Below are 15,031 nucleotides of genomic sequence, written 5' to 3'. Positions count from 1 at the left end.
AACTAATGCTGTTTGAAGGGCTAAGTTTGTCCTCGAGACAGCATTTGAGGTATAACAATATGTTAGCTGTAACAAATACATTGCAAAACATGCTCACTACTTAGTTGTTCTGGTTCAATATCACCAGTCAAAAATTTTAAACTGTTTTCTCTTTTTCCCCCAAACCTAGTCAGTGCCTTCACTGCAACATCAACTACTCCATCCTGCCCTTTTATTAAAGTCATCACCCCTGAAATTACTGATTTTCACTTTAAAATCTTGATCCTTGTCCTTGGCCCTTGAATTTTGTTCTCGTCTTGTGACCAGTCATCTAATTCTAACTCCCAGCCCTTATATTCCCACTATAAGTATCCTCAACTACTATGGTGCTACTGAATGTCAAGCAGTAATGCTGCTTTAGCCCACTCTACATTTACATTATGCTGCAATCTGAACTGGGTCTTTATTGCTGATGTCAATGTATTTACTCTTCCTTATTAGACCTGCTTTCTCATTCCCCACAGATGACATTACAAATCTTTTCTTCTTTTCTCATGCTATCTATACCAAAGCTTTTTAAACTATAGGTCATGACTCAATTTGAGGTTATATACTGAATGTAAGAATCATAATTTTGTGATTTATTATCAGGAATGTTTGATTTATAAACCTATTTTATATACCTATATACTCAGGGTCATGTTAAAATTTCTCAGGGGAAAAAGGATCATCACTGGGATAAGTTTAAGAAGTTTTGATCTATACCACTATCTCCCTGACTTTCCCTCACCAGAAGATATCAACTCTTTCACCAAAAAATAAAAAAAACAATTGAGGTCATAAAGCTTGTGTTCTATCCCTTCTCTAGTTTCACACTTCACATTACCCAAGCAATATTCATCAGACTTTCCATTACACCAGGTTGGAGGGTGAAGTGGCTCTTATTACAGATGCCAGTCTCTATATTTGTGCCCCAAAATCCCAACTTCTCCCTTCTCCTCCAAGAGGATAACTTTTCTATTATCACCCTTCCTCTAATTTTCAACTTCTCCTTATCTGTCACTGACTCCTTTTCTACAAATAGAAGATGTCTTTCATCCTAAAAAAACTTATGATACTTAATCTCATATCTCTCTTCACCTTCACGGTCCAATTCTTAGAAAATCAAACAACATGTATTAATAGTCTATTAAGTATTTATTATATATGTCAGTTATGAGTGCTAAGTATTATCAGGCAAAGAGAAGGAAAAAATTATTTGTCTCAGTGAATTATATATAGTGAGAGAGAAAACATATAATTAGAAACAAATAAAATGCATACAGAGTAGATGGAAGGCGCTAGTGTCCAAGAGGATTAGCAAAAGTTTCTTGCAAAAATTATTATTTGAGCTGAATCTTAAAGTAAATCAGAGATTCTAAGAAGCAAAGGAAAGGAGGCAGAGTATTCTAAGCCTAAGAAACAGATATAAAAAAACCAACTATATTCATTGCCTACACTTTTTTATCTCCCACTCACTTCTCAGTGCCTTAAAAATCTGGTTTTTATAGGCCCAAAATAACTTTCTGCAAGCTCAGCAATGAGTTCCCTTGATAAATTGAGTGGCACTTTCACAGACTTCATCCTTCACTTTTTGCAAAATCTGACACTGTTGACCATCTTTCCTTCTGGATACACGTCCCTCCCTGTGTTTTCATGTTTTTTGTTTGTCTTGATTCACTTCCTCTCTGTTCTGCAGGTCCTTGTTGTCATTTTTGTTTATAGATTAATTAGCCATGTACCTATTATAAGTGGTCATAACTCAGTTTTAGGCTTTCTCTTCTTTTCTTGCTGTACTTCCTTAATGATTTTATCAGCAGTTGTGAGTTATGTTATCATTTCTCAGCAAATGATTCCTAAATTCACATATCTATCCTTCAAATTTTTCCAAAAATTCAGTTCCAAATCTCTAACTTCCCACTAGACAACTCTAACTGGATGTCCCATGAGCATCACAAATTGTATATATCCAAAATAGGACTCATAATTCCCACTCCAGCGACCCCAAATCATCTTGTCCTCCAAACTTTCTTTTACTGTCAAGGGCACTACCAAGCTTTCAATCCCTCAGGTTCATAATCTCAGAGTCAATATTCCATTTTTCACTCATTCATTCTCTGGATTGGTTGTCAAGTTTTGTTGATTCTACCTTTTTAACATTTCTTAAATGTGCCCTCTTATTCCCATTTTCAAAGCTTTTCTCCTAAATTAGGTTCTCATCACTTCTCACTTGGATTACTGCAGTAGCCTCCTAATTTGTCTTCCTGCTTCTAGTCTTTACCTTCTCCAACCCATCTTCCATTTTGCTGACAAATTTATATTCTAAATCACTGGTCTAAGTACATTAGTCCTTTACTCGAGAAGCCTCAGTAATTCCTCTTAGGAAAATATCTGCTTTCCTCTCTGACATTTAAAGCTCTTCACAATTTGGTTCCAGAACATCTTTTCTAGGCTGATTGTGCATTATTCTCTTTTGCACACTAAATACCTTAGCCAAATTGTTCTATTTGGCTATACCACATACCTTGTAGCTCTATACTTTTACACAAATGTGTTTGATGCCTAGAATTCTTTTTCCTTCCCTATGTCTTTTGAACTGCTTGGCTCCTCTTAAGGCTCATTTCAAATTCCATCTCCTACAAGAAGACTTTCTTCATTAATTCTTCCCTCAAATATATATTTATTTTGTATGTTACAATGTGATATTTTAGAATTGTATAATATACAATAACTTTTCCCACAGTGACTATAGATACTTATTGTGTTATTTTAAATTTTATATAATTAAATCATTTGTATTATTATATCTTTTTATATTTTATTTATATTATTGCATCAGTTTTATGCAATGAGATCTTAGAACCAGCAAAGGAAATGGACAGCTAAATTTCAGACAGAAAAGACTGTCCCCTGATGTGGCTGAAGAAAACTTCAGAAAGATAGAAAAGATAAAAATTATTCATTCCCTAAGTGAACTCAGATTAATTTTTATCTTCTGAAGAAGCTTGAAGAGAATTATTAAAAAGAAACTTCAGTTTGTACTCTGAGAGAACAGAATGATTGGACCATGCTTTCATAATTGAGAAGCCACAAGTTATAATAATAGTTTTTTTAATTAAAGCTTTTTAATTTTTAAGAAATATGCATGGATAATTTTTCAATTTTAACCCTTGCAAAGGATTAAAAAAAATCATGTTCCAATTTTTCCTCCCCTTCACTCCATCACTTTCCCTAGATAGCAAGTAATCCAATATATGTTAAACATGGTAAAAATATGTTAAATCCAATATATGCATATATATTTATACAATTATATTACTGCACAAAATCAAATCAAAAAGGAAAAATAAGAAAGAAAATAAAATGCAAGCAAATAACAACAAAAAGAGTGAAAATGCTGTTATAAACCACACTCACTTCCCACAATCCACTCTCTAGATGTACATGGCTCTCTTCATCACAAGATCATTAGAACTGATCTGAATCATCTCATTGTTGAAAAGAGCCATGTCCATCAGAATTGATCATTGTGCAATCTTCTTCTTGCCATGTATAATGATCTCCTGGTTCTGCTTATTTCACTTAACATCAATTAGTTGATTAATGAGAGAGGTGTTCGAATTTTAGTAATTAATAATATAAAAACATATTCTTTAATTGCATTAGAAAGTGGGATGAAAATCAATAAGAAAAATGGTCCAATTTGCCAAGGGAAAATCAGAAACTTTATCAGCAAAACTACAAAACACTTTCCACACAAATTAAGTCTGATCTAACCAACTGGAAAAATATTAAATGTTCTTGGATTTGGCGAGAAAATATAATAAAAATGACAATACTACCTAAACTAATTTATTTATTTAGTGCTATACCAATCAGACTTCCCCAAAACTATTTTGATGACCTAGAAAAAATAACAGCAAAGTTCATATGGAAAAACAAAAGGTCAAGAATTTCAAGGGAATTAATGAAAAAAAAATCAAATGAAGGTGGCCTAGCTGCATCAGATCTAAAATTATATTATAAGGCAGCAGTTACTAAAACCATCTGGTATTGGCTAAGAAATAGACTAGTTGATCAAGGGAATAGGTTAGGTTCAAAGGACAAAACAGCCAATAACTTTAATTATCTAGTGTTTGACAAACCCAAAGACCCCAGTTTTTGGGATAAGAATGCATTATTTGACAAAAATTGCTGGGAAAATTGGAAATTAGTATGGCAGAAACTAGGCATTGACCCACACTTAACACCATATACCAAGATAAGGTCAAAATGGGTTCACGATCTAGGCACAAAGAATGAGCTTATAAATAAATTGGAAGAGCATAGGATAGTTTACCTCTCAGACCTGTGGAAGAGGAAGGAATTTATGACCAAAGAAGAACTAGAGATCACTATTGACTACAAAATAGAAAATTTTGATTATATTAAATCGAAAAGTTTTTGTACAAACAAAACTAATGCAGGCAAGATTAGAAGGAAAACAATAAACTGGGAAAACATTTTTACAGTCAAAGGTTCTGATAAAGGTCTAATTTCCAAAATATATAGACAATTGACTCTAATTTATAAGAAATCAAGCCATTCTGCAATTGATAAATTGTCAAAGAATATGAACAGACAATTTTCAGATGATGAAATTGAAACTATTACCACTCATATGAGTGTTCCAAATCTCTATTGATCAGAGAAATGCAAATTAAGACAACTCTGAGATACCACTACACACCTGTCAGATTGGCCAGAATGACAGGGAAAGATAACGCGGAATGTTGGAGGGGATGTGGGAAAACAGGGACACTGATACATGTTGGTGGAATTGTGAACACATCCAGCCATTCTGGAGAGCAATTTGGAACTATGTTCAAAAAGTTATCAAACTGTGCATACCCTTTAATCCAGCAGTGTTTCTACTGGGCTTATACCCCAAAGAGATACTAAAGAAGGGAAAGGGACCTGTATGTGCCAAAATGTCTGTGGCAGCCCTGTTTGTAGTGGCCAGAATCTGGAAAATGAATGGATGTCCATCAATTGGAGAATGGTTGAGTAAATTGTGGTATATGAATGTTATGGAATATTATTGTTCTGTAAGAAATGACCAGCTAAATACAGAGATATTTAGGATATCTCTGTGAGATTTCTGCTTCTTCTTTCTGAGTTTCTTTATCTGTAAAATAAGGGGATGGGATTATATGACTTCTAAGTTCCTTTCCAGTTCTATGATTCTTTTATCTCTTTCAGGAATACCTGCTGGATTCTCTGCTGCCATTTATTGAACAATAGTCACTAAATAGCCTCTTTCTGACTAGGGTAGTCTGATGTCTTTGTAGTCTATAACCAAGACAATGAACCACCCAGCACATAAATACAGAGGATTTGGCGAGACTTACATGAACTGATGCTGAGTGAAATGAGCAGAACCAGGAGATCAGTAAAACCTCAACGATACTGTATGAGGATGTATTCTGATGGAAGTAGATTTCTTCGACAAAGAGAAGATCTAGCTCAGTTTAAATTGATCAAGGATGGACAGAAGCAGCTACACCCAAAGAAAGAACACTAGGAAATGAATGTAAACTGCTTGCATTTTTGTTCTTCTTCCTGGGTTATTACCTTCTATATCCAATTCTCCCTGAGCAACAAGAGAACTGTTCGGTTCTGCACACATATATTGTACCCAAGATCTACTGTAACCTATTTAACATGTATAGGATTGCTTGCCATCTGGGGGAGGAGGTGGAGGGAGGGAGGGGAAAAATCGGAAAGATGTGAGTGCAAAGGATAATGTAGTAAAAAATTAACCTGGCATGGGTTCTGTCAATAAAAAGTTATTTAAAAAAAAAAAAGAAAGAAAGAAAAATGGTCCAAAGGGCAGCTAGGTGGCCTAATGGTTAGAGCACCAGCCCTGAAGTCAGGAGGACCTGCCTTCAAATCTGATCTCAGACACTTAACACTTCCTAGACTTCCCTGGGCAAGTCACTTAACTCCAATTGCCACAGCAAAAAAAAAAAAAAAAAAAAAAAAAAAAAAGGGGGGGGGGCAGTGGTATGTAGAGAAGATTGATCATTCCACATTAAGTTACAAAAAAAGTAGTCAACACTAAAGCTTTACTATATTTATATATAAAACACTAACTAATCTGTGAGGACTTTGTATCCTTCAATAAAATATAAACTCCTTGAAGTCATGAATTGTTTCACTTACATTTGTATGTTCCATGTATGTCATAGTACTTGAAATATAATTTGTGTTTAATACATATTTTTGATGGATTATTTTCCGTTAAGTTCCAACCATGTCTTTAGAGACTTTCATAGAGACAAACATAATGTAGTGAATTATTTTGCAATGAATTGAATAACTTTTCAACTCAGGACATTATTAAGTCAAAGTTCCCCCAGACCTAATCTAGCCTACCAATTTCATCTCCAGAATATCAGAAGATTCACATGTGTCAACATGTGAACAATCTGATAGTGTCAAGAGAAGTAGATAAGAAAATTAATACATTTCAATCTATCTTCTTCTCTATTTCTGAGGACTCTGAGGATAAATTTTATTTGGAGATATCAGATTTTTAAAAATAATACATTTCAAAATTTGTTTACACTTGTAAGAACCCATCAAATTTTGCATTTGTCAAAAATATAGGACAAAAGGTTTGCTGGTAGATATGGACAATAAAGGAAAGAATTTGACTAGGTCCTTCCCCTAGATTTGTCTTTTTTCCCTAATTCCTTCTCATAAAAAGGTTTTTAGCAGATGAGGTAAACAAATCCATATAATTCCTATGAGTTAATAGGGAGAGGGAAGTGTTTCCAAAATAAGATTGAGAGACGAAGATCATAATAAGAGATAGAAGGGATCATCTTGAATTCCCTAATCCTAAATCCTAAAATTGCCTGCTACCATAGATTTTGAATGCTATATCAGATAAAAGTATAATGATAAAAGAAATAGATTTAATCCTAGCCTGGCAGCTTTTTGAAGGTTGCCTTCCCTAAATGTGCTGGGTGGTTCATTGTCTTGGTTATAGACTACAAAGACATCAGACTACCCTAGTCAGAAAGAGGCTATTTAGTGACTATCGTTCAATAAATGGCAGCAGAGAATCCAGCAGGTATTCCTGAAAGAGATAAAAGAATCATAGAACTGGAAGGGAACTTAGAAGTCATATAAGCCCATCCCCTTATTTTACAGATAAAGAAACTTAGACAGAAGAAGCAGAAATCTCACAGAAATAGATGGCAGATCCAATATTTTAATTCAGGTCCTCTGATTCCAACAAATGGTAACAAAGCAGTATAGTGACCACAAGATTAGCAGAGATAAACCTAGAGACAATGCAATAGAGAGTGGAGAGTTGATATTCAATTGAGAACAGCAGAGTATAAAATACTAGTAGGTTGTAATATCAGAAGTGTGACTTGTCTTGGGCATACATACATCATAGACATACATTTTGCCTAAATGTTTGGTCTCCACATGTATGACCTGCCTTCCTAACTAGTTTTCCTATTTCTAGAATGTCTCTTCTCTTATCAGTCATATGAACAACTGCCAAGTTGAGTTTCCTAAAAGCCTTGCCTTATAGGGCTTTTCTACTGAAGAATGTTCACTGATTCCCTGTTGACATTAAAACAAAATGGAAATCCTTATATTTGTTATTTAAAATCCAGTATAATTTGGCTGAAACCTATGTTATTATACTTTTTAAAAAATATTCCCCTTCATACACTATATTTCAATTTTTATTGTCCTATTTGTTGGTTTTCTCATACCATGTTCCATTTCCTATCTTCAAGCCTTTGCTTAAGCTAACTACCATCCCTAGAATACACTTTCTTCTCATTTTCATGTCTCAGAATCTCCAACAACCTCCAGGACTTATCCCAGGTTCAAACTTCTACATAAAACTTTTTCTTGTAAGCCCAATGTTGATAATCCTTTCCCCCCCTCCCAAAAAAAAAACACTTTTCCAAATTATTCTGTATATACTTTGTATTTACTTCTCTATTAATATATTACATTATTCTCTCTTATACAATACAATAAAAGTTCCTTGAAGACAAATACTGTTTTTTTGGTATGTACTCCCACTTTCCAACAACCAGTTCAATGCTTTGCACAAGCTAGATGTTTAAAAACACTTAGTGAATTAAACGACCACTAAAAATGCTGAGAATATGGGGGGAAGTAGCACACTGATAACAGAGAAGAGTAGAATCCATTTATGAGAGAGAACCCATGGCCAAAAAAATCTGAAAAAGCAGTTTTACCATCATCATTTACTGTATTTATTGGGGCCATCCTGGGTACAGTAGTATCTACAAGGAGCCATAAACATCAAAGAAAGAGCAAAGATGTTCATCATAGAGACAGGAAATCCACAATGCCTAGAACTGCAATATTAACTTAGACAAAGAAGGCTGACTGCTGGAAAGAATTTTTTGAGTGCCTCATAGAGTCTCAGAAGAAAGGAAAAGGAATAATATTTTTGTAATATCTAAAAGGAGATTGGGGCAAACCAAGTAGAGTTTGGGAGGGAGATATTTAAAATCATTAAAAGAAATATTTAGAATATTATTAGATCTTATCAATTTCCAACTATGGAGGATTTTGGTAAGCCCCAGAGTCTCCTTGTCTGTGATTTTGTTGAGATACAATAGGAAAGATTCTAGTTAGAATAAATTTATGAGCAAACCAGGCTTCCATCACAACTTAGAAATAAGGCAGGAGAAATCTGGGTTTATACACTCCAGAAGGGTTGTTTGTGAATATCTTTTCTCTTAAGAGAGGCTAGAAAGATTCATTAATGGAGATATTAAGGAACTACCTCACTAACTTCTTGGTCTACATAATGAAGCTAATTTCCCATTATTGATAGGCAACCCTCGAAGGCTCTGGAATCTGGCCTCTCAGGGAGAACCCACTAAAAGGCTAGTATTTCTAGATGAGTGATCATGTCAATAACCCTCAGCCACTGAGAAAGAGCCAAACAAGTCAATTAGTGAGGCTCTGAAATTGGGTTTTCATTTCATGATCGTTTCATGAACCTTCCGATATTTAAATGACTCTCAACAAGGAGACATACTATTTTTCTCCAGAATGAAAATATCATCCCATGCACCACAAGGAAAAATAAGCCTTAGTTTATATTCCCCTCCTGTTGCAGATGATTCCCCTCCGTTGCCCTCTCGAGGCACTTCCCTAGTCTCCTATCCAAAGCTAACTCCCAGAAAATTGGCCATATTATACACTAGGTCAACACTATCATGGAACATTAGGTGCCAATAATTAAATTGACACCATCTGGACCAAAACATTGGCTTCTCCCTGATGTCAAAAAAGCAAGGGCAGCAGAAGTTAGATTCAATGGTTTAGGAGCTTCTGAACACCAGGATATCGAGGGTGTCTGAGGTTGACAAAGTAACAGCAGAACACTATATCCAGGAGGTATTATCTCACTTTGACAGATTTCAAAAAGGAAGTGAGAATATAAGCTCTTTGAAGGCAGGAATTATTTTGGTTTTGCCTTTATTACCATTTGTCTTTAAACTTAAAGGTTATTTAAATAAGGGTTTGTGGAGATGGATTGAAGCATCTGGGTGATTTTTAGAGGCAGACCAATTATTAAGGAAAAGCAATGGGTGTATGTTACACTCCACATTGCCAAACTTTAAAGGTCACATTCTTCAGCAGTGTAGAAATAACTGAGCTTAGTACCTAGCAGGTGAGAATAATTAGTTTAGGAAGGATGCTTTCAAATGTTTTCCTTTCTTTAATTCTATTATGTTCCTCTCATCTATCATGGTAGCCAGCAAAGGCACTTCTTAGCTGTATGATGTTGGGCAAGTCACTTAGCTTCTTGGATCCTCAGTTTCCCCATCTGTGAAAGAAAGAAAAAAAGAAAGAAAGAAAGAAAGAAAGAAAGAAAACACCATCATCATCATATTTTTGTTCAGTTGTTCATGTAATAACTGACTTTTTATGATCCTTTTGAGGATTTCTTCGCAAAAAACTGGAGTGGCTAATCATTTCCTTCTCCAGCTCATTTTACAAAAGAAGAAAACTGAAACAGGATTAAGTGACTTGTCCAGGGTCACACAGCTAGTAAATATCTGAAGCCAGATTTGAACTCAAGTTCAAGTAGAGAAGTCTTCCTCTCTTCAGACCCTGTACTCTATCCATTGTGTCACCCAGCTTCTCCAATAATTGTATTACCTGCCTCAGAAGGCTTATTCAACAAATTAGTAGGAATCATCTATTTGCAGAGCTCTATGGTAGATGTTAAGGGAGGTACAAAGTTTAGAGTCACCTAGATAACTGACTTAAGTGACTATTTCAGGACCATAGAGCCAATATGTGGCTGAAGTGGAACAAGAACCCAGGCTTTCTTGTCTCTGAGGTCTACTTTTTTCATTATAAAGTACTGAGGACAGAAAGTTTTTTTAAGAAGTAAATAATGTTATATAATACTCTGTAACCTGAAAGTAACTATTAGTATAGCTAATGATAATATCATTCTTAACAATAATAATAATTAAACTAAATAATTATCTCCTGAGAAATAGGAGCCCCCATGTACCAAGAAGATCAAAGTACTCTTATGACTTTGACAACCCCTAATATCCTAGTAAAGACAGACCAGGACTTTGAACTCAAAATCCCAGGACATGGTTGTGTCCTTCAAACCACCCTGTACTCTTCCAGCTTTGTCTCCATAACCCTCATCAAAAATATTCCTTTTAAATAAGGGATACACAAAACAGTGTTTTCACTCTTCTTATTTGCTTGCATTTTGTTTTCTTTCTCATTTTTTCCTTTTGGATATGGTTTTTCTTGTGCAGCAAACTAATTGTATAAATATGTATACATACATTGAATTTAACATATATTTTAATATGTTCAAGATATACTGGATTACTTGCTATCTAGAGGAAGGGAGAGAGGAAAAGAAGGGGAAATTTTTGAACACAAGGTTTTACAGGGGTCAATGTTGAAAAATTATCCATGCATATGTTTTGAAAATAAAAAGCTTTAATTAAAAAAATAATAAAGAATTCTTTCTTTGCCCATTCTTGCCACTATCAACACGACCTGTTGATCAATTACCATCACTAGACAGGCAAGCTCAGTATCCCAGAGAATGCCCCCTAGACTATTATCCACATTTCTTGACCTGTAGCTATCATCCAAGAGAAAAAAAACTGGAAGAGATAGGTCCATCATTTCCACCAGCACTACCAATTACTGGTCAAAGAAAGAGCAAAGATGTTCAGCACAGAGAGAGGGAATCCATAATGCCCAGAAATAAGAGTGCCCCAGGGTCTCAGCTTACTTTATCCCCAAGTATAAATTCTTTAATGTTTCTTCCCCAAAAGTGCCTTTAGTCCTTCAGTCTTCAAGGTATAGTTCATGTTATTTTCTCCAGACACACACAAATTATTAGTTATATCTTTGTAACTGATACCAATATCTTAACTGTGGGACCTGCTAGTCTAGGTCCAAAAACAGAAAATCTGAAATGACAGAAACAAAGATTTAGATCCTAATGGAACTTTGAGTTCATTTAGTACAACCACCTCAGTTTATATAAGAGAAAAATGAGGATCTGATGTGAGGTTAAAGTAAAAGCTTGTCTTGCCAAAGGTGCAGTAGGATAACAAGAGGGGAAAAGCCTTAAATTTTAATTCAAATAGAACCACTGTCTCATCCTATATCCTCACATCATATATAGTTTTCCCTTAAGTAATTTTTGAGGGATGTTGAGTATTTCAAATAAGCATTTCTCCAGATTTATAATCAAAATGGAATCTGTTATCATGATTCTCATTTCCTTATTAAAAAAAGGGGGGGCTTCCATATTCTAATTCTTTTATATCCATCTACCCATCCAGGAGATAGTTAGATAGATAGGTAGATAGGTAGGGAGATAGATGAATAGATACATATATATATATATATATATATATATATATATATAGAGAGAGAGAGAGAGAGAGAGAGAGAGAGAGAGAGAGAGATACACAGAGACATGCACAGATACATTTAGAGACAAAATAATAGAAAAAAAAGTTTATTATGAAGACACAAGGAGACATGGGGGACACAGGAAAGGGGCTCAGATAAATTTCCTCTCCTGCTGACTGCTAGTTAGCAAATCTGAGCTTTTGGGAAATCAAAAAAACTAAACTAATTTGCAAAATACACATCAAGGGCTTTTTGTGTGACTCTCAAGTATAGCTTCCAATTTACAAGTCTTTCATCTCCCCTCACTTTTTCATCTGCCTTTCTCTCATCATTTGCCTGCAGTGGTTACATCAAGATAAAAATTCTGGAAATTGCCTAAAGGCAAAAAACATTATGATTACTGAAAAAGAACAGACATCAATCTGGATATTTCTTTAGTGCTTTTATTCAGAGAGTATTTTTTCACAGATTTCTAGATATCAGCCATTGTTGATGTAGTTAATGCATTGTTGACTAATGCATGAAAAGTAAATCCACCAGGAAGGGTGACTAGAACTATAGATCAGAACTATCATTTGGAGAACTCGGGGCAAATCCTGCCTTAAATGCTTACTAGCTCTGTGTCCCTGGAAAATTAGCTTTGAGACTTGAATTCCTTGGTCATAGTGAGAGTCAAAAGAGTTGATGTATGGAAGTTTCTTTGCAAACCTTAAATCCTACATATTTAAAGCACTATGGAAAGTATATGCTATTATTATTCTCATTTTTCAGATGAGGAAATTGAGACAAACAAGTTAGATGCTTGACCAATGTCCACAGCCTGTAAGTGACTGAGGCTGGATTTGAATTGAAAAACTTTCACCTAAATCTTGGGATAAATTAAAGGAAAGACCAAAAAATGAGAGCAAGACATCAGAACAAAAAAGAACTCCTGATTCAGAGAATGAAAGGAAATATGACAAGTGTCTGGAGCTGAGATCAATTGTGGCATTTGGGGCAATTAATGAGAGAAATTCTAATCAATGTGTCCTGTTTTTCCTCTATTAGAGGTGGTCTTTTTTATGATTACCTCCCTACATTATGTCAGCTTTCTAAATCTCACTTACATATGTGGCTGTATCCATATTATTTGATAAGGTTAATAAAGTGCATAGCCAGTTAGAATGATTTTTGTTTAAATCTATTGAATTCAAAGTTTGAAAGGGAGGTGAAGCTAACCTATGGGAAAAGAGACTTCCATGGTTAACTCTGGGATGAGAGCCAAAAGAGTGTTCCTGCAATTGTGGCAGTTTTTTTTTTTAAGACTTTGGAGAGTACTTGTCAGCTTTTGAATCCAGAGAGATAATGAATTAATAAGGAGATAAGACAGTAAGTAGTGCTGAGTGGGATAAGGGAATGGTGTAGCTGTCCACCTTACCTTAAGCACCCACATCTCAAAGGGGTTTAGACTAGCAAATAGATTCTCTTGTATTTAAAACATAAAGCAGGTCAGTTGTCAATTTTTTTGTCTTTACACATATATAAAAGTATTAAGCCTTGATCCCAATAGTAATCATCATAATAGCTAGCATTTCTATACTACTTTAAGAGTTGTGATGCATTTTACAAACATCTCATTTTATCCTTACAATAAACCTGGAAATTGTTGCTATTATTATTATACCAATTTTATAACTGAGTAAATTGAGGTAAACAGAGGTAAGTGATTTGGCCAAAGTCATACAATTCATATCTGAGGCTAGATTTAAACCAGATGATTTTAAATGGTCTTTTTCAAATGTGAGATTTTATGATTCTTATGTCATGTCAATTTGGTTTTGGAGAGATCTCATACTAAGCTCCACAAATGTGCAAATAATTTTGAATGCCTATTGTTCAACAAGCTGAATGCCATGTAGAAGAGAAAGGAAAACAGTAATCTATCTTCAATCTCTTTTCTGTTTATCAGAACAAAATGCTACATTGAGTCTTGTGAGATTGCATCCTTGACCACAAATTGTATACTGGTCATTGCATGCTGTCTTTATTAAGGATGGCATTGAGTGCTGCATGCTAGACATTAAACTTGGGAAAGAGAGATAGAAGAAGGGAGATAGAAGCATTCATGTGTGAAAGTGATTAAAACAGGGGGAAGTGAAAATAAAATATATGAGGAGAAAGATCTTCATGGCTGCCCCATCTGGAATGTACCTTTAGGTTAATGGGAACGTACCTGGCATTAGAACATGCCATGTTTCTTGTCCTGAAGAGACTGCAGAAATAAAGCCAGTACATATTTCAGCAACTTCCATTAAGCTGTCTTATGGCTTTCCTGTGTTTCCTGCCTCATGGCAGTTCTCTGATTAATAAGATCTCTTTTTGTTAATAAAGAAATTCCTTTCCTCATCCTCCCCCCTTTTTGGCACCATTCCCAAACATCACATTCCAGCGTTTTGGATCTGAGTTGTCTAGAGTACCTATACCCATTAGTTAATATATTTTTAAAAATATATACAACCAAAAAATGACTCTAGGAGAGGTTTTACCTAGGAGGTTAGTGAATGATATTACAATGCCAAAACTTTAATAGTAGATAAAAGGGTATTGGATTCCATTTTTCCCAAGTCATCAGATAAATATCTTTTATGACGATGATAAATGACAATCAACTGACAACTGGATGTGTATGCACCTTTCAATATTTAGGTATGTATATTTACAAATATGTACAAATCTACAAATAGATAAATATGCATGTGAGTACATACATATCCTTCTAGAGGTGTTTATATACACCAATTGACAATTGGATGTGTATGTGCACTGATATCTTTCTGTATGCAGGTATGTATATACTTCTATGTATATCTACAAATAGCTACAAATCTACAAATATCTACAAATTGATGAATATACATGTTTACACACATACACAAATATATCCTCCTAGGGGTCTTTGTGTACATACACACATGCATGAATGAGAGACACAGCATAGTATATAGTAAGTAGAAAGCCAGGATTTCTGTCAGGAAGTGACCTGGATCCAAGTCCATAACTT

The sequence above is a fragment of the Sarcophilus harrisii genome, chromosome 1, assembly GCF_902635505.1.
Source record: "Sarcophilus harrisii chromosome 1, mSarHar1.11, whole genome shotgun sequence".
Taxonomy (NCBI): Eukaryota; Metazoa; Chordata; class Mammalia; order Dasyuromorphia; family Dasyuridae; genus Sarcophilus; species Sarcophilus harrisii.
This window is presented reverse-complemented; position numbering follows the sequence as displayed.